This window comes from Rana temporaria, chromosome 8 (genome assembly GCF_905171775.1).
Source record: "Rana temporaria chromosome 8, aRanTem1.1, whole genome shotgun sequence".
Classification (NCBI taxonomy): Eukaryota; Metazoa; Chordata; class Amphibia; order Anura; family Ranidae; genus Rana; species Rana temporaria.
The window spans coordinates 161325643-161350730 of NC_053496.1; the positions used below are offsets into that span (position 1 = coordinate 161325643).

Here is a 25088-nt window from a genome sequence, read left to right on the forward strand (position 1 = left end):
GAGAAGTTAGGAAAAAATATTTCTAATCGTTTAGAGGTGAGAACAAAGGCATAGTCCATTGTCATCTCTGGGGCGATATGAAATCTAACTTTGTTCATTAGAACTGGATTTTGTATCATGACCAAAAGGAAATATTGCGTTCTGACATACCTAAACTTCACAGTACATATATTTTATAGTTTAGGTCATTTTAGACATCATAAGGACAGTACATAGTCACACAGAAGTTCTCTTTGAAGGAAAATATAAGATAGTATTGACATATAGTTTTAACCACTTGACCACCAGGCACGTAAACCCACTTAATAACCAGACCAATTTTCAGCTTTCGTGCTCTCACAATTTGAATGACAATTACTCAGTCATACAACACTGTACCCAAATGAAATTTTCGTCCTTTTTTTCACACAAATAGAGCTTTCTTTTGGTGGTATTTAATCACCGTTGGGTTTTTTATTTTTTGCGCTATAAGAGAAAAAAGACTGAAAATTCTGTAAAAAAAAAAAAAAATTCTTTGTTTCTGTTATAAAATTTAGAAAATTATGTATTTTTTCTTCATTCTTTTGCAGAATGTGAAAGATGAAGTTACGCCGAGTAAATAAATACCCAACATGTCACCCTTCAAAATTGCACACGATTGTGGAATGGCGCCAAACTTCGCAACTTAAAAATCCCCATAGGCGACGTTTTAAATATTTTTACTGGTTATATGTTTTTAGTTACAGAGGAGGTCTAGGGCCAAAATGATTGCTCTCGCTCTAACGTTTGCAGCGATACCTCACATGTGTGGCTTGAACACCGTTTTCATATGTGGGCGGGACTTACGTGTGCGTTCGCTTCTGCATGCGAGCACACGAGGACAGGGGCGCTTTAAAAAAATATATATATATTTATTGTTCAATTTACTTTACTTTATTTTAGTTTGACACGTTTTTCCGCAAAAAATAAAACATTTTGATCACTTTTATTCCTATTACAGGGAATGTAAACATCCCTTGTATTAGGAATATGGCATGACAGGTCCTCTTTACAGTGCGCAATAAGACCCCATATCTCACTTCTAGGCTGGGAAGCAGAGTATTGCGGGGGTATTGCAGAGTATTGCGGGGTATTGAAGAGTATTGCGGGGCATTGCAGGGTATTGCAGAGTATTGCGGGGTATTGCAGAGTATTGCAGAGTATTGCAGAGTATTGCGGGGTATTGCAGAGTATTGCAGAGTATTGCGGGGTATTGCGGGGTATTGCAGAGTATTGCGGGGTATTGCAGAGTATTGCAGAGTATTGCGGGGTATAGCAGAGTATTGCGGGGTAATGCTTGCGGGGTATTGCAGAGTATTGCGGGGCATTGCAGGATATTGTGGGGTATTGCAGAGTAGTGTGGGGTATTGCCGAGTAGTGTGGGGTATTGCAGAGTATTGTAGGGTATTGCAGAGTATTGGACAGTATGGGTATGGAGCAGAGTATTGTTAGTATGGGGCAGGGATGGCTGAGCAGGGATGGATGGCTGGATCTGTGACTGCATTTGTCACAGATCCAGCCCACAGCACTCGTGCTGCATCCATCCTCTCCCCTCTCCTCTCACACTGTACCGATCGGTACAGAGAGGGGAGGGAGGAACGGAGCGATCACATGGCAAACCGTCGCTATCAGCGGCGATTTACCGTGATCCGTGATGCGCCGGGTCCGGAGGACCCGTCGGTCACGGACATTCCCGTGTGTGCGCCCCAAGGGGCGCGCGGGAGCGCGATTCTGGGAGGACATCCTCCCAGAGTTAAGGAACCACCTTGTAGACGTCTTTCGTCTATAGGGCGCTGATTAAGTGGTTAACAAATTCACAAAGTTATTGTCCCATAATGTTTTAACATTTGTTGAAAAAATAGGAAAATGTACAAAAATTTATATAAATATTTTATTCCTGAGTAATGATACTGCCTCTCTTTTACAGATATGGCATCTAAAATCAAACAAATATGGAGGATAACAAGCTCCTATAAAGAGCAAAGAGAATATCAAGAAATTCAAAGTTAAAAGAAGAGATCCTTTTTGGAAGAATATTTGACAAAAGATTTATATTTCATATTTGACTTATTCAACAAGGTTTTGCTAACCTAACAGAACTTGAAGAAGAAATTTTAAAGACATTTCATGAAGAAAAAATAATCAGAAGGAACTTTACCTACTATAGATAATAATTTAGGACTGAAACATTTGTCCACATATAAATTTTTTGATTATCCTGTTATTCTGATATTAATGTTCACATTAAAGCGGGGGTTCACCCTATTAAAAAAAAAAATTATTCTAGCATTACATTCGGCATCGTAGCGCGAGCTACAGTATGCCGGTCTTACATTTTTTATCCCCGTACTCACTGTGCTATTGTACATTGAAGATTCTGGGGAATGGGCGTTCCTATGGTGAGAGAAGGTGATTGACGGCCGGCCCTGGCACGTCACGCTTCTCCGGAAATAGCCGAAATAGGCTTGGCTCTTCACGGCGCCTGCGCATAGCCTGTGCGCAGGCGCCGTGTAGAAGCCGAGACCTACTCCGGCTGTCTTCGGGGAGCGTGACGTGCCAGAGCCGGCCGTCAATCATCCTCCCTCTCCATAGGCACGCCCATTCCCCGCGGGAGTCGGAATCTTCAATGTGCAATAGCACAGTGAGTACGGGGATAAAAAATGTAAGACCGGCATACTGTAGCTCGCGCTACGATGCCGAATGTAATGCTAGACTGATGTTAAGGAGGGTGAACCACCGCTTTAAGTTAGGATTATTATTATTTATTTTTATTTATTCACATATTGAATGTTAGCACAATCATTCTAGTTAATAGAACATTTTTTGTTCATAACTTAATAAACATATCACTCTTAATAGAACAATGGAAAGTTATGAAAAGTTTTAGAGTGTAAAGTATATTTCCAAAGAGCTAAAATATTATTTGATGCAACAATATATTTCCATATTCGTGCTCATTTACTTATTTTAACCACTTGAGATCCCGCCTATTGTAAAAAGACGGCCTCAAGGTGGCTCTCAATTGCCGGGAGGACGTCTTTAGGCGTCCTTGGCTCCTCCGGCCACTGGGGGGCACACACGCGCCCCTGACTCATCACTGAGATGCCGATGCGCGTGCCTGGTGGCCGCGATGTCCGCCAGGCACCCGCGACCAAAATGCTCTTTTGGTCTGGTTGCGGAGACCTAGGAGATATAACCGGATCCATTCTTTGGGCTGATATCAAAGTCCTAAGATGGTTGGTACCCGGGCCTCGTGTAAGAAGAAACAAGGTTTGCCTGTAATGTCTCTCTGCGGAGGTCTGGGCTCTGGGATCCAGACTTTGGTGTACTAATACATCCATGGCAAAAGTTTCTGGCAGAGTCTTCTCTAATAAAACCCTTTGTAAACCTGAAGGTTGGCACAACTTGCCCGCCGTGATGGGTGAAAGCTGGAACTACTTTGGGTAGCTTTCCTGCGGCGTGGATAAGGTAAAAATAAGATAATTTATATTTATGTAGCACTACCCCCGGAGGAGCTGCTGGTTTGTTTTGGGTGGCACATTTACCTCGTGGCTCTTCCGAATTCCTAGGGGTGAATGGTGCATATAGCAGAAGTAAAGGAATGTCCGTAACAAGTGTCTTTTGCTGTGCTCTTTATTACCTAGCCAGGTAAAAACAAATAAACTTGTGGTGAGGAAAGTAGAGTTGAAGGAAGAAAGGAGAATAGAAAATTCAGGCGTAGCAATAGGGAAACAGTCCTGCTCCCAAGTGTAACACTTCTCTGCGCCGCTCCTGCTTGAGTGGGTATAGCGTACCTGGACAGGCCTCTCTCACTGACCTGGCAGCCAGAGTATCGCTCAAACCTTTTGAGGAAAAGTCTCTGCCACAGACCCTCCTTAGGAAGAACGTCGGGGAGACACCTCTGCCACAGGCCCTCTCTGATTGCATTTACGGAGGCAATCCTCCTTAGGTAAATAATGCCTAGATCTCCTTCGTAAAGGGTTTGTAAAGTAAATGATTTTTTTTCATAATAAGCATCCTTTACCTGCAGACATTGCTCTTTTCACTTCCTCATTGTTAATTTTTGCTCAGAAGTTGCTCTATTTCTTCTCTGTTCTGTTCACTTCCTGCTTGTCTGATTGTTACTCACCACCATGAAGGGAGGCTTTACTGTGGTGGTCAGTGACGTGCTCGCCCCCTCCTGGGAACTACATCTGTGCGGCAGTACGCTCTCTACGTGTTAGGCCTCGTACACACCACCGGATCTATCCGCTGGAATTGATCCGCGGATCAGTTCCAGCGGATAAATCCGGTCATCTGTACGGCCTAGCGGATATTTATCCGCTGAGATTTATCGGCCGGATCGATTTCAAGCGGATATAAATTTCTTAGCATGCTAAGAAATCTATCCGCTTGAATCGGGTCCAGCGGATTGATCCGGTGGTCTGTACAGACTCACCGGATCAATCCGTCCGCTCCTCTCCCTCGCATGCGTCGTAATGATTTGATGCATGCGTGGAAGTACTTACCTTCCAGCGTCGCGCACGTCGCCGCGTCATCATCGCGGCGACGGCGCAACACGTCACCGCGGAAGAATTCCGCGCGGATTTTGATCCGATGGTGAGTACAAGCCATCGGATCCAAATCTGGAGGAGATCCCCTCGTCTGTACGACGCCTTAGAGACTTCAAGGAGGTGTGAATTACTGGGCGTGCCGCAATGCATACTGGGAAATGTAGTTCTTACATGAACGAGCGCCGCCAACCAGGAAGTGAATGAGAGAACAGAAACTAGAACGCTGAAGGTGATATAGATGAAGGAATTTAATAGGTATTTACTCATTTTTTAACAGAATCAGTACACTATTCTGTCTGTCTACCTTGCAGACTATGGGCTAGATTCAGTAAGAATCGCCTATCTTTAGGCGGGCGTAGCGTATCTCATATACGCTACGCCGCCGTAACTTTGAGAGGCGAGTCCCATATTCTGAAAGAATTTGCGCCTGAAGTTACGGTGGCTTAGCGTAAATGTGCCCGCGTAATCGCGCCTAATTCAAATTGTGAAGAGGTGGGCGTGTTTTATGTAAATAAAGCATGACCCCTCGTAAATGACGTTTCTAACGAACGGCGCATGCGCCATCCGTGAACGTATCCCAGTGCGCATGCTCCTAATTATGCCGAAACTAGTCATTGCTTTCGACGTGAACGTAACTTACGCAAAGCCCTATTCGCGAACGACTTAAGCAAACAACGTAAACGACGGAAAATTTGACGCTGTCCTGACGTCCATACTTAACATTGACTATGCCTCATATAGCAGGGGTAACTTTACGCCGGAAAAAGCCTTACGTAAACGACGTAAAAAAATCTGCCGGGCGCACGTACATTTCTGAATCGGCGTATCTACCTAATTTGCATTTTCGATGCGGAAATATACGGAAGCGCCACCTAGCGTCCAGCGTAAATATGCAACTAAGATACGACGGCGTAAGAGGCTTACGCCGGTCGGATCTTAGGGAAATCTATGCGTAACTGATTCTAAGAATCAGGCGCATAGATACGACGTCGCACACTCAGAGATACGCCATCATAACTCGTACCTGAATCTGGCCCATTAATTTGAGCCAAAAACGATTTTTACTTTACAACTCCTTTAACGTTGCCCAGGTACCGACTGACAGGGGATAAATACTACAGTGTCTGGCTACCTTGATCCCCGGTGGTTTGGACCGCCAGCCTCTCATTGGCGCTCCTCAGACGGACTCCCCACCGAACAGCTATACCGATTGGGATCCTCAGAGGGGGGAGCCCAGTTGATCATGGGGGCCCCAGTCGCTGCTCAAATGCTCCGGACCAACATGGTTGCGGAACCAGGAACACTGCGTGGCACGCACGCTCCAGACAGGTAGGCCATAACGCCGGGGCGCCGTGATGTGGTCACCCTAAAGGTGGGTGCCACACTGGACAAAGAAGACCCCGAACCAATGGCGTCTGCCCCATAAATACCCCCCCCCCAGCATGCACAGCGAGGCTCAACCCTCCTGATTGGCTGCTGGGGAAGAGCACCCAAATCCTTGACTCCACTGCTGCCATCTACTGCACTGGGGTGGGAAGAACACCCCAGCACAACAGATTGAGCCCACAGCACAGCCAAGCTGAGACAGGGACCCTGTTTTGAACATAACAATTTGGATCAGAGTCTAACTACATTCTGATCCCCCTTTAAATTTAAATACCACCGGTACTTTGAAGTAAACAGGCGCTACACACTCCTCCTACCTGAATAGACACTATCTTCAGTGTTTCAACAAAAGGTATTCACTCCTAAATACCTGACCTGAATCTGCATTACAATGTAAAAGGACAGTAGAAAAAGAAAATAGAAAGTTACAAACATTTTAAAACGTCAATGTGTACAATTATGTACAGTGATACATGGTACATTTTCACACTCCTGACTATCTATTCTGCCCCATTCTCCGACAGTTTTTGATAGTGTGTCAACCTCCTGCAAGACAAAAATTGGAAGAGAAAAGCATGTACAAATATACATTAATTATGCATGTACAGTCACTGAGGTTGAAACTGAAGCTGCACCTTCTCCCAGTTAAAGGGTAAAACCTATTTTCCTTCCAAAGAGACACATCCAAAATAAGTGCTGAAATATAAAGCAATAGTCATAATTTTTGCCTTGTACCTTGCTTCTGGTGAGCCTTGAACTCTTTGTTCATCCCATGAATTTCCTAATTTAAGCCATGTCTCTACACTTCCTGTTTGCCAGATTATTGTGCTGTCTCCATCTGATATCTTAGTCCTTTGCATACCTGCAGCTGTCCTTATCTCCACTACCATTTATTATCAACCTTTGGCATGGTCCTCGACAACTACGCTTCCACATTATCCCAACTTGCAACCACCTGTTACCAACCTATGGCTTGCTTACTGACTATGCTTCTGCTTGATCCCTACCTGCTATATATGCTACTGGACCCTGGCTTGCTCGCCTTATTGTGGGGCGATCCTGAGAATTGTGACCTGGTATTAACACACAGCAAAACATATCTCCACCATCAGGACTCTGCAACTTGGGAAAGCCTGCATCATCCACCAGGATTACCTGCTTGTGTATTCATCCTGCTCATAGGTTGGAGCTCTACTGCAATAGCTACAATAGCTACTGGTCTCCAAGCCTGACTGTAACAACTTTTCTTCCATCGACTACATTAGAAGAGACAGAAGACACCATTTTACAATCTCCAGTTATCTACAAAGTGCTGTAAAATGTCAAGCACATTATTGTGCTCTCTCTGAGTCAGGTAAATCCACCACTCACAAAGTACTTGTATAGCCTGCTCTCTCTAAATCCTTATGGGAGACTTAAAAAATCCCCCTAAAGTGATTGTAAAGTCTCATTTTGTTTCCTATAAAAATAATAAACATGTTGGCCCGGATTCACAGATGACTTACGCCGACGTATCTATTGATACGCGGCGTAAGTTCAAAGATGCGCCGTCGTATCTATGCCCTGTATTCAGGAACCTAGATACGCCTGAAATATGGCTTCAGCCGACCGACGTAAGTTGCCGTACGCCGTTTGTATCTTGCGTGCATATTTACGCTGGCCGCAAGGGGCGCTTCCGTAGATTTACACGTAGAATATGCAAATGACCTAGATACGCTGATTCACGAACGTACTTGCGCCTGCTACGCCGTTTATGTAAGGCTTACGTCCGGCGTAAAGTTACCCCTGCTATATGAGGCGCAGGTAATGCAAAGTATGGACGTCGGAACAAGCGTATATTTTTAACCCGTTTACGTAAGTCGTATGTAAATGGGGCTGTGCGTAGGTTACGTTCACGTCACAGGCATTGAGCCGGCGTATCTTAGGGAGTAAATTCGACGTGATACTGAGCATGCACGCGCATGTGCCATATGATCGGCGCTTCATTTACATGGGGTCACGATTCATTTACATACAACACGCCCCCTAACAGCCTACTTTGAATTAGGCGGGCTTACGCCGGCCCATATACGGTACGCCGCCGTAACTTAGGGAGCAAGTGCTTTGTGAATACAGTACTTGCCTCACTAAGTTACATCGGCATAGCGCATATGAGATGTGATACGCCCGACTATAGATACGCCGCTGTACGTGAATCTGGCCCGTTATTCTTACCTACTCTGTTGCAGTGGCTTTGCACAGAGCAGCCTGGATCCTCCTCTTTTTGGTTCCTTCTTCTGTGCTCCTGGCCTCTTCCTCCTGTTTAGTGCCCCCACAGCAAGCAGCTTGATATGGAAGTACCTGAGCTAAGTCACAACTCCCTGTGTCCATTCAGACACAGAGCCCCGACCCGGCCCCCTCCCTCCCCTAATTGGTTAGCTGCCTCCCCTGATTGGTTAGCTGACTTTGATTGACAGCAGTGGGAGCCAATTGTACCGCTGCTATGTCTCAGCCTGTCACGTACCTGATGGGAGACTGAAGTGACGAGGTCGGCCTCTCTTGTATCTCCAGCCCTGGTTCCACTGGAGGTGAAACAGAGGACACCGAGGGAGAGGAGGAACACGAGTGCCTGCAGATGTAGACCCAGACAGCAGTAGCGGGAGATGCGAGCCGGGACGAGTAGGAGCACCATCAGATTACAGAGAGCAGTAGTACACCGAAGGTCAGCCAGGGTTAAAGAGGCACTCCGCTGGAGCAGAGGTACTGGGATGTCAGATGATGTTAAGTCTCTGGAAGGCTTGCAGCAGGAAGTTGCAGAGAGTCGCAGGACAGAAGTCGCAGACACTCGGAGGTTACCAAAGAGCCACACAGGAAGCAGATGCAGGGTCACACAGGTAGCCGGGTCAAGTAGCAGGCGGGCAGCGGGGTACAAGGCGGCAGGCAGAAGTGTCAAATGGGTAGCCAGGATCGGAAACCAGTGATCGGAGCAGAAGCAGAGTCCAGGAACAGGGTCAAGGCAAGCCAGGTTCAGCAACAGAAGTCAAGCAGTATCACAACAGGGTTCAGGTTACAGCTAAAGACCAGTCAGCAAGGGTCTAGGGTCAGGGCACTTCCTTTAATAGGCTGTTTGGCACCAATTGGCGCTAGGGGGGGAACCTGCGCGTGCACGCCGTCCGCTGCGCGCATGCGCATTGGTGCACCTAGGCACCTCAGAGCACTCGTGTGTGCACATGCGCATTGGCGCACCTAAGCATCTCAGAGCGCCCTGTGCGCGCATCGGCCGAAAACTAACAGTTCTCTTACACAGCCGTCCAAGATTCTCCTTCCCGATTGGCTGAGACACTCGTGGACACTTCGCTGGACAGAGAGGGGCCTCAGGTAAGTATTAGAGGGGCTGAGGGGGCTGCTGTACACAGAAGGCTTTTTATCTTAATGCATAGAATGCATTAAGATAAAAAAAACTCCTGCCTTCACAACCCCTTTAAAAATCCCTTTACAGGTATACAGTATATGACTGGTACAGATTTCTGTTTGTAATAAGAGATAATCTTATAAGGAACTACACTACCTCATAAAGTTGTGCCTTTGCCCTTATTCCAATTTAAATACTTCCTGTGTTATTGAGTAAGGCTATCTTGGCCACAGGGTGCTGAATAGATACTGTATACTTCTCGGCAGTCATGAATTTTTAAAAGTCTTCTTGATAATTGTCATGGAAGAAATCAGAGAAGAACTGGCAGATATGCCAATATCCGTTATGGCCACGCTAATCCACGCATGCGCATTAGCAATCGGCCCCTAACGGCGAACGCGCATTAGCAAAGGCTAACGTTCGTACGCAAACGTGCTAATTACCAGTGTTTTGCTGGCCTATATAAGGACTCCAACTGCTCTCATAAATTGCTGGATTATCGTCGGCTCTGTATCCTGTGTTCCTTGCTCCTGTTTGATTACCTGTTACTGACCCGGCTTACCCTGACCTTCTTTGGCTTCTCTTCTGGCTCTGAACCTGGCTTGTTTAACAAACCTGCTCCTTGCCTGTTCCAGATTGACTTCTTGTGTTTGACCCTGGCTTGATCATAACCACACCTCCTGCCTCTGCTTCTGACTGCCTTAGGCCTCGTACACACGATAGGTTAACCAGAGGACAACGGTCTGAAGGACCGTTTTTCATCGGTCAAAACCGATCGTGTGTGGGCCCCATAGGTTATTTAACCATTGGTTAAAAAAAAAGCAAACTTGCTTTAAAATTTAACCGATAGGTCAAAACTGATCGTTAGTATGCAAAACCATCAGTTAAAAATCGACGCATGCTCAGAATCAAGTCGGCGCATGCTTGGAAGCATTAAACTTCATTTTTTTCAGCACGTCGTTGTGTTTTACGTCACCACGTTCTGACACGTTCGATTATTTAACCTATGGTGTGTAGGCGTGACGCACCATCAGTCAGCTTCATCGGTTAACCTAAGACAACGGTCCTTCAGACCGTTGTCCTCTGGTTAACCTATCGTGTGTACAGGGCTTTACTGTGTTTGACCACGGCCTGGCTTTTGATGACCTTTCTGCTTTTCAAACCTGCTAAGATCCGACAGTACCTCAGTAAATCATTGGCTGTGACCACCTTCTCTGCTCCGGGGTGTCCACTTCTGGAACCATCAGACAGCTTATTCGGCAGGCAACCCGTGCATCTCTGGGCAGAGCATCCTCTGCCTCCAACATCAGGGGTACTCTGCTCTCAGCCGCAAGGGGAGCCCTCTCATCATCTCAGCCTCCAGCCTGGTACGTGCAATAATGTATGCAAGTAAACCTATAACTAGACAACGTTTTTTTTGGGGTAATTGCTACGTGCCATATAATGTATTTTACACATGTCTGTGTAAGGTATATGTAAACATAACTTACAGTATACAATTTACAGTTACATTTAAAACTTGCAGTTTTACGTTTCTTTACAAAGCAATTTTATTCCTGTCCCTCCCTCGCCAAGGAATTTCAATTTGCTATAAACATTCTTTTTAGGTGCCAATATATTTTATGTATGTGTGTATGAGATAAAAAGGAAAGTGTCATAAAAGTGTAAGGGAAGTTGATTGTGTAGACACAAAACATCCGCCTGAAAATTTTATTTTGGCTGGATAAAATGAATACTCATCCATTTTTAATTAATATCCTCGCTTTAGGACTTTAATAAGTAGTAATTTTTCTATATTATATCAACATGAAAATGTACAGCTTATCCCACTTTCCAGACTCTTTTTTTGTAGCCAAAGTTGTATTGTTCTTTGTACCTTACTGTGACCATTTAATACTCCTCATCACACGGTCAAATGTTAAACTTGCTCTTTTAACTTGCCTTGTTGCTGTATATGAAGGTTATTAACGCAAAACAAACCACATAAAATTATTGGCAATACTTTTGTAGCGCTTACACCCAAAGGAGCCTTTTGGTAATTTTATTGGTTCTCTTCTGCCCTACACCTATGATGACTCACCCCTTTCCTGGACTCGAGAACACTGACACACCTTGAATGTTTAAATGGGCTTTATTTAATGGCAAAGCCCTAGAAAGGAATGGGTTAATTAACAATTTTTGATATAGCAATGTAGGCACCTTGTTAAATGACACAATTCACAGGTTGTCGCTCTTCATTCACCACATCCACCTGGGAAGCAACTGGTTAAAAAACGTGCACTAGGCAGGTGCTATTGAACGATACTCGTTTGTAATTGCAGATTGACAGTACAAATAGCATTTTCGAAGGCAACGCAGCCTAAATACCACCTAACGCTGAGTTGCCCTGCCTAACCACTGACCAGTGGGACTATGTAGAGTCTGCCGGCGACGGGGCCCTTGTGTGGGAGTCAGGGCCGGATTCCAGACAAGGCCAACAAGGCCAGGCCTCGGGGAGGCAGTGGTTGCAGGGGCGGCACTGTGGCTGAGGAGAGTACACTTTCACCACTTTCATTTCGGGAGTTCCCCCCTGTCATGTCACGGATGGTGATAGGAGAGAAAACTGAGGGAAGAGGTGGTGAGCACCCCCCCCAGTTCTCAATGCAATTTTCGGCAGCAGCACCCCCCCACCTCTCAATGTCATATTCAAAAGTCCCGGGCGGATAATGTCCCCCCTGTACTGCACAGGCAGGGGCGGCATTGAAGGACCCGGTCTTGGGGCGGCAAAGGGAGTAAATCCGGGCCTGGTGGGAGTGCTCAGTAAAGTAAACAACATGGTGGCTGGAAGCCTCTCACCATTGATGACTAGTCCTAAGGAATTCCTCCATGGCTGGCGAAATGGTCCTCCCTCTCAAGCCAGCTCTCTGCAGCTTTTGTAGGTAGCTGGAACACATGGTCACTGTGAGCAACTGGAACACACTGAAATGGAAGTGCAGTCTCTCCTCCCCGATAGTGTTGAGCGGAATACGCCATATTCGATTTCGCGATATATCACGAATATATAGCCGAATATTTGTGAAATATTCGCTAAAGTCTAATATTCGTGATATTTAATCAGAAAAACTTTTTTGCGAAATTTCGCTAATGCGAATGCGAAACTGATTGCGAAATTTCGCTAATGCGAATGCGAAATTGATTGCGAAATTTTGAAACATTCAATTTCACCTGCCCTTTGGAAAAAGTGTGGTTTTACGTAATGGACCCTGCAACTAACAAGGTATTAATAAAATAAATACATTATTATATAGATTTGAGGGTTTACTTTGACAAATTTGTATATTGATTAGTTTAATAAATATTGAATAACCATAGATTTGGAAAATACAAGTAAACCGTTTACGTTGACATCTCTTAAATGTCTTTATGTTAAACAGTTATTATTCTCATTAAAGAGGTGAAATGCAAATGATGATGACACGGGACAAAAGATGGAAAATTCTTTGAAGATGTGATACACTGGAAAAACGCACAGAAACACTCCACTCTCTCCTATGACAACTGTGGTAGGAGAACTCTGATTGGCTCTGATGCAAAAGAAGGGCGGAGAAAGTATTCGCGAATATTCGGAAATCGAATATTCGCGATTGCGAATATTCGGCAACATAAAAGGATCGCCTCAGCTTAGCTACTCGGCCCAGGGTCTCTAATCATACCAGCAATGCTTTTACACGTCGATGGAGATCACTAGGATGTGATCTGTTTTAAAAATAAAATTGAAAAAATGTGAATATTCGGAATAGCGAATATTGGCCGCGAAATTCAAATTATTCGCGAATATTCGAATATGCCATATTCGTAACGAATATTCGCAATGCGAATATTCGTGAGCAACACTACTCCCGACTGCAGAAAGTAGTGTTCAGCATAGCAGCAGCCTAAAGTCTGGTCCCTGCACACAATTTTACATGTGATTTAGGTGCAGCACACTTTTCCTGGCAGAACAGATCCTCTCCTCTGGCAAAAGCATGTGGTCAGCAGCTTACAACAACAGTCCTGTGACTTTTTGCAGCTCTGAGCTCTGTAGCCCCATGCACACGAGAAGCAAATGCAAACACATGTAAACTCAAGTTTTCAAAGGCAAAAACCGGCTTTTAAAACGCCCGTTTTTGCCGCAAATTTCGTGGCGTTTTGCCACGTTTATCGGCGTTTTACCATGTTCGCGGCTATCAGCGTTCATAACGAAGACATTGTAGACCCTCCCAAAGCTTTGAAACGCAAAAACTTTTGCGTCTGAACGCAAAATTTTGTGTCTGAAAAAACGAGCCTAAACCCAACTGCTTTGAAACGCAAAAAAATGTGAATGTGTGCATGGACACATAGGATAACATTAAATGTGTTCAGGGGCAGTTGAAAAAAATGCCCAAATGCCTCTGAACTCGAGTTTACCAGCGTCTCGTGTGCATGGCTCAAACTTCCAGGCTAACACTCCGGGAACACACAGCACAGTATAGCTCCCAGGCTCTGTAATATAAGTCATATAACATTCTCAATTCTGTTTCCCTACTCACAGAACACTTCCCAGTGATATACAGTCATAGGTGTGCGCACAGGGTGTGCCAGGTGTGCCTGGGTACACCCTTATCACCCTGTGCTGGACAGATTCCCCCTTCTTGGCTGCAGAGACAGGGACTAGGGAATCTTTTTGGACCCCTGATATTTCACCAAAGCCCCCAGTGGGGCTCCTAAAAAATATGTGTATAAAACAATAATAAAAAAATGATAATAAAAAAAATATTGTAAAAAAATACTAAAATTGTAAAAAAAGTAATAATAAAAAAAATGAACTACTGCCCAACGTCCACTGCTCTACCAACACTGTCCATTGCCCTACTATATATACAGTATAAACACATACACACACACACACACACACACACACACAAGCACGTGCATGTGCATGTGTGTTTGAGCTTTGGTGTGCACACCCTAATGCAATAGGCTGCGCACACCTATGTATACAGTATTGTACTGGCCAGGCACTCCTGTTCCCCAAGTGGTTCCCGGGCTCTCTAAATAGGTTCCAGAGCCCTCTAATCAGATCCCACATTGATCTCCTGCTTCTCTAAGGAGAGAAGCCAATTGGGAACCAGACTGGCTTAGGCAGCTAATCAGAAGTCCTCCTTCCCCAAGGTTGCTAGGGGCAGGTCACATTTAGCTATAGCAACAGGCAGCCTGGGCGCAATACAAACTCCTCTCTCCCTGCAGCTGTCCATCACAGAAGAGAAAAAAAAGTAATTTTGGGGTTTATTTTGTCAGCACTTCTGGGCAAAAGTAAAAAGAGCCCAGCGCTACACTTTTTTACTTATTGGCCTGTTGTTCATGTAGCTAATTCTTACGTTGCAAGCTACCCCGCATTGCCACCTTCCTCTGCTTCCCTCTTGTACAGGCTCTTCCCTCTGTTAGGCAAATGAGTCAGCAGCATTGGTATAACTTTCTGTCAATTGGTGCCATGTGCAGCGCTACCCCCGTAGGAGCTGGTGATTTTAACTGGTTCTTTTTTAAACAGTGCAAAGACCATCAGTCAACAATCCATTCACACTGGGTTCAATAAACAGTCTAGGAGTTGTCTTTTAAAGGTGTATTGCTTGTAGAACTTGGGATGGGAGAGGGGGGTAGGGGATACTCAAGGTGCACTGAATAGTAACAGGAGTACACTCTTGACTAGGCTAGGCTTCTTTGAACAACCTTTCCAACAAGGGTTACTAGGAATGGTCAGAACTGAGACCTTGAAAGAGCTGTCTCAGAGAGAACCACTGCTGGCACATATCCTTCAAAATAGCACACAATCACTGGATCTTGAGCTCAGGTCTATTCTCACAATGTCTCTCAAGGACTGAAGGAAACTTTTCTTGTTTCTGTCAGGGATCGGATAGGAGACTGATTTGATGAGGTTGGCCTCTCTTATATCTCCTGTCCTGGCTCCGCTGAAGGTGAGACAGAGGAAGCCGAAGGACAAGAGGAACACAAGTTCCTGGAGCAGGAGGTCCCAGGAGAACAGCTTGGCAGGGTTAAGCGGCCTGGAGTAGACTGTGATGAGCTGAGCAGGAACAGGTAACGGCCAGGCAGGTAACCGAGAGTTAACAGCAACCAGGAACATAGACAGGAGCAAGGTCTCAGGGATAGCCAGGTTCGTCAGCAAGCGGGCAGTGAGGTACCAAATCATAGACAGAGCCAGAGTCAGGAACGGAGCCGGGTCAGGGATGGGCATCAGTACAGGAACAGAACACAGAGCCAAGGTCAAGAGCAAGCCGGGTCTAAATACAGTACTGGGAAAACCCACAGGATCAGAGCAGGATTTAGGAACACAGCTGAAGATCAGTCAGCAAAGCACATGCTTGCACCTGTGCGGGTGCTCGTACCTGTGCGCATGCGTGCCCGCAATTGCGAGTTCTGGCGCATGCGAGTGCCTGTGTGCCATTCGATGGCAAAGGTTTGTGCTTGCGCACGTCCGTGTGCAAAACGTCTCACGGGAGTTCCCTGACAGTTTCCTTCAGACATTTCTGAATGCATCCCATGCATTAAGGTGAAAAAACTTCTGTCAGTGACCGGCCCCCTAGCCCCCCCATTTACTTAACTGAGCCCTGTAATTCCCACGGCGGAGACAGGTGCTTTCTTTCCACCCAGGGTTCTCGGCTTTTGATTGTATAGATTGATAGCAGCGCAGCCATTGGCTCCCACTACTGTCAATCAAATCCAATGATGCAGGCGTCAGGGGGCGGGGCCGAGTCCTTCGAAGTGGCTAAGTGAATAGGCATCTTTAATGGTCAGCGAGTATGAATATTTAGGGATGCTGTGTTTGTACTATCATACCTTAACTGTTTTTTCCTCATCTCACTCTCTTATGCCACGTACACACGACCATTTTTAATGGTCTAGAAAAAACAACGTTTTTTTTTCGACCTGATTCTTGTCAAGCCTGCCTTGCCTACACACGATCGTGAAAAAAAAATGCTGGAGCAAAGCGCGGTGACGTACAACACGTACGCCGGCACTATAAAGGGGAAATACCATTCGGATGGTGCCACCCTTGGGGCTGCTTTTGCGCTAGTAAAAAATTGGTGAGAGACGATTTGCACTTTTCAGTCTTCGTGCTTTTCAGTCTGTTACATCGTGATATGTGCCATCTCCATTACGAACGCTAGTTTTACCAAAATGAACGCTCCCGTCTCATAACTTGCTTCTGAGCATGCACATTTTTTCACGTCGTTAAAGCCTACACACGACCGTTTTTCACGACGTGGAAAACAACGTGAAAAAATAGAGCATGTTCTAAATTTTTAATGCCCATTTTTCACGTCATGAAAAATGCTCTGGAGCCCACACACAATTTTTTTTAATGACATTTAAAAAAAAAAAAAACATTTTTCACGTCATGAAAAACGGTTGTGTGTTCGCGGCATTACATTGCTGTTTGCTTTTGTCTCTGAAACATGACATTGTGACTTTATTTTTTACTTGTTTGGCATAACAACTTCTTCTATTCTGTAATGTGAGTTTGTGGATTGTGGTTTGTAAACAATAAAGTGTGTTTCTGGATAGAAGATCACAACAAATTATGACCTGTGACTTATTTTGCCCCTGCTAGGCAATTTATATGAATGAATGAAATGAATGAATGAATGAAAAACGTATAAAGCGCGGCGCATGCGAACTGAATCGCTTCTGGGCGCTAGTTGTTCGTGTCTCATGACATCAAAAGAGCAGAGTTTTGATTCGTCTTCTGAAAGTCAGGTGGTTTTCCTCCAACCGAATGCTGGTTGGTAAAGCGTTCCATAGTCTAGGACCCTGAAAAGCAAACCTTCTTTCTCCTTTGGACTTGTATTTGGTTTTTGGTACCCTGACCAGATTTTGGTCGGTGGATCGCAGAACGCGATTCGAATTGTGAGGTTCTATCTTGTCGCAAAGATATTGCGGAGCCTTCCCATGGATGCACTTATGTGTCAGGCAGAGTGCTTTAAATGCAATTCTGTCTTTTACTGGCAGCCAGTGAAGGGTTCTCAACGAAGGTGAGATTGATTCCCATTTTTTTTTCCCAGTCACAAGTCTGGCGGCCGTATTCTGAACGACTTGCAGACGAGAGATTTGGTACTTTGGGAGTCCGAGGTAAAGGGCATTTGCATAGTCCAGTCTGGAATTCACGATTGTTCCCACCACGACTGCTACGTCTTCTTTGGGGATAAATGGAATAAGTCTGCGTAGTAGGCGCAACAGATGGTGCGCTCCGCTGACTACTGACCCTATTTGTGCGTCCATTGTCATGAAGGTGTCGAAGATGACCCCGAGACTTTTGACTTTGGAGCTAGGGGTGATGATTTGGCCCAGAATGGGCGGGGGTGTCCAGGTTGTTGCCAGTTGACTCTTTCGGCTGGCGTGAAACATAAGGAGTTCTGTTTTTGAACTGTTGAGTTTAAGATAACTCTTAGTCATCCAGTTTTCTATCAAAGAGAGACATTTCTCTAAACTGAGATGATGATCCTTTTTGTTGCAGATGCGAAAATACAGTTGCGTATCGTCTGCATAAGAGTGATAGAGTAGTTCTTGGCTACTGATAATATCAAAGAGAGGGCGAAGATAGATGTTGAAAAGCACCGGTGACAGGGGGGATCCTTGGGGGACTCCACATGACACCGTGCGCTTTTCCGACGCTGATGCTGATAGCTTTATTTTTTTTTATTTTTTATGTCTTAAAGTCTATACCGTGTTTCCCTGAAAATAAGACCTACCCCAAAAATAAGAGCTAGAGTTATTTTCCAGGATGACTGCAATATAAGCACTACCCCGAAAATAAGCCCTAGTTTAAAATGCTGGTAAAATTGTATAATCCACTCTATTACAGTATTATATAATGTACAATGTGAGTGTTTCTGTAATATAAGCTGACCTCCCGCTGCTCTCCTCCTCTTCTCCCAGGTGTCAGCGTGGGATCTCACCCCCCGCAGTGCTCGCAGCAGGGAAGAGAGCTCCGACGGGTAATGAAAGCTATAACGAAGGTATTTGGCACAATTATATTACAGAAACACACACCTTGTACATTATACTACTGTAATAGAGTGGATTATAGGATTTTACAAGCATTTTAACTCAGTTCACACTGGGGATTCCTGACAGGCAGGAAGGAAGAGGGGGGAGAAGACCGTACATTACATGGTAAGACCTACCCTGAATATAAGCCCTACTGTGGGGTAGATTCAGGTAGGGGCGCGCAATGATACGGCAGCGCAGCATATCGTATTTACGCTACGCCGCCGTAACTTACAGGAGCAAGTGCTGTATTCACAAAGCACTTGCTCCATAAGTCGCGGCGGCGTAGCGTAAATGAGGCCGGTGTAAGCGTGCGTAATTCAAATGTGGAAGGGGGGCGTGTTTTATGCTAATGTGTGATGACCTAACGTGATTGACGTGTTTTACGAACGGCGCATGCGCCGTCCGTGTACATATCCCAGAGTGCATTGCTCTCAAGTACGGCGCAACAACGTATTGGTTTCGACGTGAACGTAAATTACGTCCAGCCCTATTCGCGAATGACTTACGCAAACGACGTAAAAAATTCAAATTTCGAAGCAGGAACGATGTCCATACTTAACATTGGCTGCGCCTCCTAATAGCAGGAACAACCTTACGCCGAAAAAGCCTAACGTAAATGACGTAAATAAATTGCGCCGGGCGTACGTACGTTTGTGAATCGGCGTATCTAGGTAATTAGCATATTCTTTGCCGACAACAACGGAAGCGCCCCTAGCGGCCAGCGTCAGAATGCACCCTAAGATACGACGGCGTAAGAGACTTATGCCAGTCGTATCTTAGGCTAATGTCGGCGTATCTAGCTTTCTGAATACAGAAAGTAGATACGCCGGCGCAGATTTGAATTTACGCGGCGTATCTATGGATACGCCGGCGTAAATTCTCTGTGAATCTACCCCTGTGTCTTTTGTTGCCAAAATTAATATAAGACCCAAGCTTATTTTCAGGGAAACACGGTACCTTCTTTTTTGGTAAAAACTACCTACTACTAATTTCTTTTAGGTTGGAAATCGATTATATTGGGTTGTTGTTGACATATGTAAGCCAAACAAGCATGAGAAAGTAAAGTAAATGTATGAATATGCAAATTAAGTGATGCCAGAATAGTGTTCTTGAGAGTTATAACATTCTGTTATTCCATGTATAGCTTTAAGCCCAAGCATTTTGTTTAACCACTTGCCGACCGCCGCATGTATATGTACGTCCACAGAATGGCACGCACAGGCAGATGGGCGTACATGTACGTCCCCGCTTTTCCGCAGGTCTGGGGTCCGATCGGGACCCCCCCCCGCTACATGCGGCGGTCGGATTCACGGGACGACGGCGCGGCTATTCGTTTATAGCCGCTCCGTCGCGATCGCTCCCCGGAGCTGAAGAACGGGGAGAGTCGTATGTAAACACGGCTTCCCCGTGCTTCACTGTGGCGGCTGCATCGATCGAGTGATCCCTTTTATAGGGAGACTCGATCGATGACGTCAGTCCTACAGCCACACCCCCCTACAGTTGTAAACACACACTAGGTGAACCCTAACTCCTACAGCGCCCCCTGTGGTTAACTCCCAAACTGCAACTGTCATTTTCACAATAAACAATGCAATTTAAAATGACAATGGTCCCAAAAATATGTCAAAATTGTCCGAAGTGTCCGCCATAATGTCGCAGTCACGAAAAAAATTGCTGATCGCCGCCATTAGTAGTAAAAAAAAAAATTATAAAAATGCAATAAAACTATCCCCTATTTTGTAAACGCTATAAATTTTGCACAAACCAATCGATAAACGCTTATTGCGATTTTTTTTTACCAAAAATAGGTAGAAGAATACGTATCGGCCTAAACTGAGGAAAAAAATGTATATATGTTTTTGGGGGATATTTATTATAGCAAAAAGTAAAAAATATTGAATTTTTTCCAAAATTGTCGCTCTATTTTTGTTTATAGCGCAAAAAATAAAAACCGCAGAGGTGATCAAATACTACCAAAAGAAAGCTCTATTTGTGGGGGAAAAAAGGACGCCAATTTTGTTTGGGAGCCACGTCGCACGACCGCGCAATTGTCTGTTAAAGCGACGCAGTGCCGAATCGCAAATCCTGGCCTGGGCATTTAGCTGCCTAAAGGTCCGGGGCTTAAGTGGTTAAAGGGATTGTATTTTTTTCCTTGTTGCCCTTTGACCACCCAAAAATTGCTTTTCTCCATTAAACGATAACTTTAAAAAAAAAATCACTGTTTCATGTCCCCCAGATCAGTGCCACAGCCCCCATACCCTTTATTTGTCGATCATTTGATTTTTAGCTTGGAAAATGGTAATTCTTAAAATCAAACATCTAGCTCCCATTGATTTCAGTGGAGTTCGTCTGCAGCAGTAGTGTGTTTCCACCTTCTTGGAGAGATATTCCTTGGATCATGGTGGGTATGCAGCAAAATGCAATATGCCATATCCGGGGGGCATGGGGGTCAGTAGAAAAAGGAATACTTGGTAATGCATGTGATTTTTCAAGGAAAAAAAAATCACAGAGGTTACTAACTATAGGTTGTGTCAGGACAAATGTCTACATGTATCTAAACATTTCACCTGGTAAAAAAAATTCGGAAAGGATCATGGACACAGAAACATTTTCCAATCTTATAAAAGTCATTTTGATTGATATCTCTTTTGTTAATTGTTTGCAGATGGATGTTTTGGTTCTTTTGATGATACAATTGTCAACAATTTTGAAAACAGTTGTCAAATATAAAAAGTGGTCAATGTTTGGCCATCCATAGTCTACTGTTATTAATATTATGGAAATAGCTGACTAATGTATTTGATATTACTGATCTATAAGATAAAGGATTGAAATCTACTCACCTAGAAGCTTGTCACACTCTGAATGTCTGAATTATGTGCAGGAGTGAAATTTCTGTTTATATGACTGAGGTTTGCTCACTATTTCTGTCACCATTTTATGGCTTTCTCATATTACAATTACCCTGTCACATTGCATACAATTCTCTTTACAAACATACAAAAATCCAGTATATAAAGTGAAACTTTAAAGCAGAGCTCCCGAAAAATTAAAAGTCAGCAGCTACAATTACTGTAGCTGCTGACTTTTAATAGAAGGACACTTACCTGTCTAGGAAACCAACATTGTCCTCACCTGAGCCGATTTTTCAATCGACTTCAAGTCCAAGTTCTGGCATCTTAAAGGGTAACTCCATTTTCGTGAAGAAAAAAAATTGCAAATAATAAAAATAATATAGAGTATACAATTGCGACACAAGTCATTTTGTAATTGAAAAGAAAAGGTAAAAAAAGTTTTACAGAACGCCCTCCAGAAACATATAGGTAGATTCAGGATGGAGAGCGCATACTTACGGCGGCGTAGCTTATGGCATTTAGGCTACGCCACGGTAAGTTAGCGAGGCAAGTACATGATTCACAATGTACTTGCCTGCTAAGTTACGGCGGCGTAGCCTAAAGCGGGCGGGCGTAAGGGCGCCTAATTCAAATGTGTCTGAGGGGGCGTGTTTTATGTTAATGGGGCTTGACCTTACGTTTTTGACGTTTTTGTTAGACTGCGCGTGCGCCGGGCGCCTACATTTCCCAGTGTGCATTGCGGCTAAATACGCCGCACGGGCCTATTGATTTCGACGTGGACGTAAACAACGTAAATCCCTATTCGGGGACGACTTACGCAAACAACGTAAACATTTCGAATTTCGAAGCGGGAACGGCGGCCATACTTTAACATTGGCTACGCCACCTAGGGGGCAGCTTTAACTTTAGGTGGCCTATCTCTTACGTAAACGGCGTATCTGTACTGCGGCAGCCGGGCGTACGTTCGTGAATAGGCGTATCTACTGATTTACATATTCTACGCCGACCGCAATGGAAGCGCCATCTAGCGGCCAGCTTAAATATTGCAACCTAAGATAGGACGGCGCAAGCCGTCGTATCTTAGATATGTTTAAGCGTATCTCTGTTTGAAAATACACTTAAACATAGGTCGGCGCAGATTCTGAGTTAGGTCGGCGTATCTACTGATACGCCGACCTAACTCTACATGAATCTAGCTAATAATTTCCTGCTTTGTATGATTTTCCCAGAAGTCTGCACTAAGATACAAGTCAGATTTCAGGCATACCTTGAAACAAAAATGTAATTTCAGGTGAGATGCTTCCAATAGGAAATCACGTCTAAAGGGATGCAGGCCCAGCAGCTTTCCTTATAGGAGCCCTGGTTCTGCAGCAGCTGGGCAATAATTAAGAAACCACTCCCATTAGACTCACTGAGAACAGGGGCACAGAGAAACAAACAGTGATTTCTTCAGAATAACAAAAGGTAGGAATCTACAAGGATTTTGACAAACTTTGTGCAATGTACATAGCTCACCCAGAGAGTTATGCTTTAAGTAAAGAAAACCGGCATTGAAGCCTTGCAGCTGCACAGCCAGTCCCCCTCTGCGCATGCATGAGCCACACTGTGCTTTGTGAATGGTTCTGCAGTCTTCTGGGACCAGTGATGTGTCCCAGAAGGCTGTGAGAGAAGGAGGGGTGCCAAATTTCTCCTCAGATCGCTATGGAGTTCTGACCCGAAGTGGGAAAGGATAACTCTCAAAGCCAGGAGAGTACAAATACACCCCAAATTACCCCTTTTTGGAAAGTAGACATTCCAAGCTATTTAGGCATGGTGAGTTTTTTGAAGTTGTAATTTTTTCCACAATTGACATAATTGTCATATTAACAGGTTATTTCTCTTACACAGCATAGGCATACTTGCAACTACACCCCAAAACACATTCTGCTACTCCTGAGTATGTCGAAACCACATGTGTGAGACTTTTTCACAGCTTTGCTACATACAGAGGCCCAACATGCAATGTTCTAGGGACATACATTTCACGTCTAGCTTCCTATTACGTATATTTGTAATATATCTATTACATTTTTGAAGGCCCATTAAATTTCGAACACAGCATGCACATACCAATAGTTACACTCTAAAATACATCCTGCTGATCAAAGGTTAGCCACATAGAGAGACTCAACATGCAGAGAGCACCGTCAGGTGTTCTAGGGACATAAACTACACATTGACTACCTATTACACTTTTGAAGGCCCTGACAATGGAATTACCCCCAAAATTACCCCATTTTGGAAATGAAACACCCCAATGTCTATTCTATGAAGCATGATGAGTCTTTTGAACATGTCAAAAATCAAAACACATTCTTTTTTACACAAAGTTGTCCATTTATAAGATATTTCTAACACCTAGTATATACATAGCAAAAAAGACACCCCAAAATACATTCTAGTGCTCCTCGAACAGATGTTGGTATGTGCATGCTGTGTTCGAAATTTCGATGCGCCATTCTTTATTTCAGATAATTTGTAACTTCAGATACATTTTTATTCGTTACGTTCTCTAACTGCCAAATTTGAAAGGAAATTCCAAAACCTATAATTTAATAGTTCGTTATAATTAGTTTGTTATTATTTAGAATTTTTTGTATTTTTGAATTTTCGTTCTAATTTTCCTTTCGAATTTTTTTTAAATTTCTGAATTTTTCGAATTTATCAGTTCTGAATTTTTTGAATTTCCGAAAAAAAAACAAAAAAAAAAACGAATGAAACAAAAATGAACACATTGCTCGTCAGTGTACATGTATAAATAATATGTCAATTATATTATTATTACTAGAGCTGTATGGAACACTGGTGGTCCATTTAAATCCCCTGAGGAAGCCATTGTTGCTGAAACATCTTGGGACATGACATCAAGTACTGACCACCTACCATATATGTATATCTGTGACCATTAAATATGATTTCTATCATGCTCTGCAAATTTTTATTGAACCCTTTATTTTTCTGTTTTATGTAATACATTTTTATTTTTATATAACTTATGTATTCCTTATTGTTCTGGGCACCATTATAATCCCAATTTCCCTGTTGTCACTATTATCCACCTAAAATGTTTGTCATACAAGTACTGTACATGGCACAGCAGGAACATATCATGAATATGAAATGTTGGGGGTAACAACGTATCCTGTTCTCTTTGTATTACTTCCTTTATGTGAATTCCCTGGTTCCTGCCAGTCCCTCTGCTTTCCTGTTAAAAACTAACCACACTACGTAGGAGAGCACATCTGAGGCCCCATACACACGAGAAGATCTATCCGCTGGAATTTATCCGCGGATCAGTTTCAGCGGATAGATCCGCTGGTGTGTACGACCCAGCGGATATTTATCCGCGGATATTTTTCGGGCCGATGGATTTCCAGCAGATAAAAATTTCTTAGCATGCTAAGAAATCTATCCGCTGGAATCCAGTCCAGCGGATTGATCCGCTGGTCTGTACAGACTCACCGGATCAATCCGTCCGATTCCCTCCCTCGCATTCGTCGTAATGATGCGACGCATGCGTGGAAGTCCTTATATTACAGCGCACGTCGCGGCGACGGCGCGACACGTCACCGCGGAGGGAATTCCACGCGGATTTTGATCTGATGGTTAGTACAACCATCAGATCAAAATCCACCAGAGGATTTATCCACGGAAACGGTCCGGAGGACCGTTTCCAGCGGATAATCCTCTCGTGTGTACGGGGCCTCAGTCAGATCTTGAACTGCAGATGAGAACCGAGGGAATGTGATCACTTATAAAAAAAAAGGGAGAGAAGGGTATATA

The 25088-nt window shown here is 44.2% G+C and overlaps 1 protein-coding gene across 1 annotated transcript in view; it reads right to left on the minus strand.

The window, feature by feature from the left end:
* LOC120909300 (membrane-spanning 4-domains subfamily A member 15-like) overlaps nt 1-21324 on the minus strand; it is a 92320-nt gene extending 70996 nt beyond the window's left edge. The window contains exon 1 of the mRNA XM_040321047.1: nt 21255-21324. The gene's annotated coding sequence lies outside the window, so the exon portion shown is untranslated. The remainder of the gene's footprint in view (nt 1-21254) is intronic.
* Between the last annotated feature and the right edge of the window lie 3764 nt (nt 21325-25088).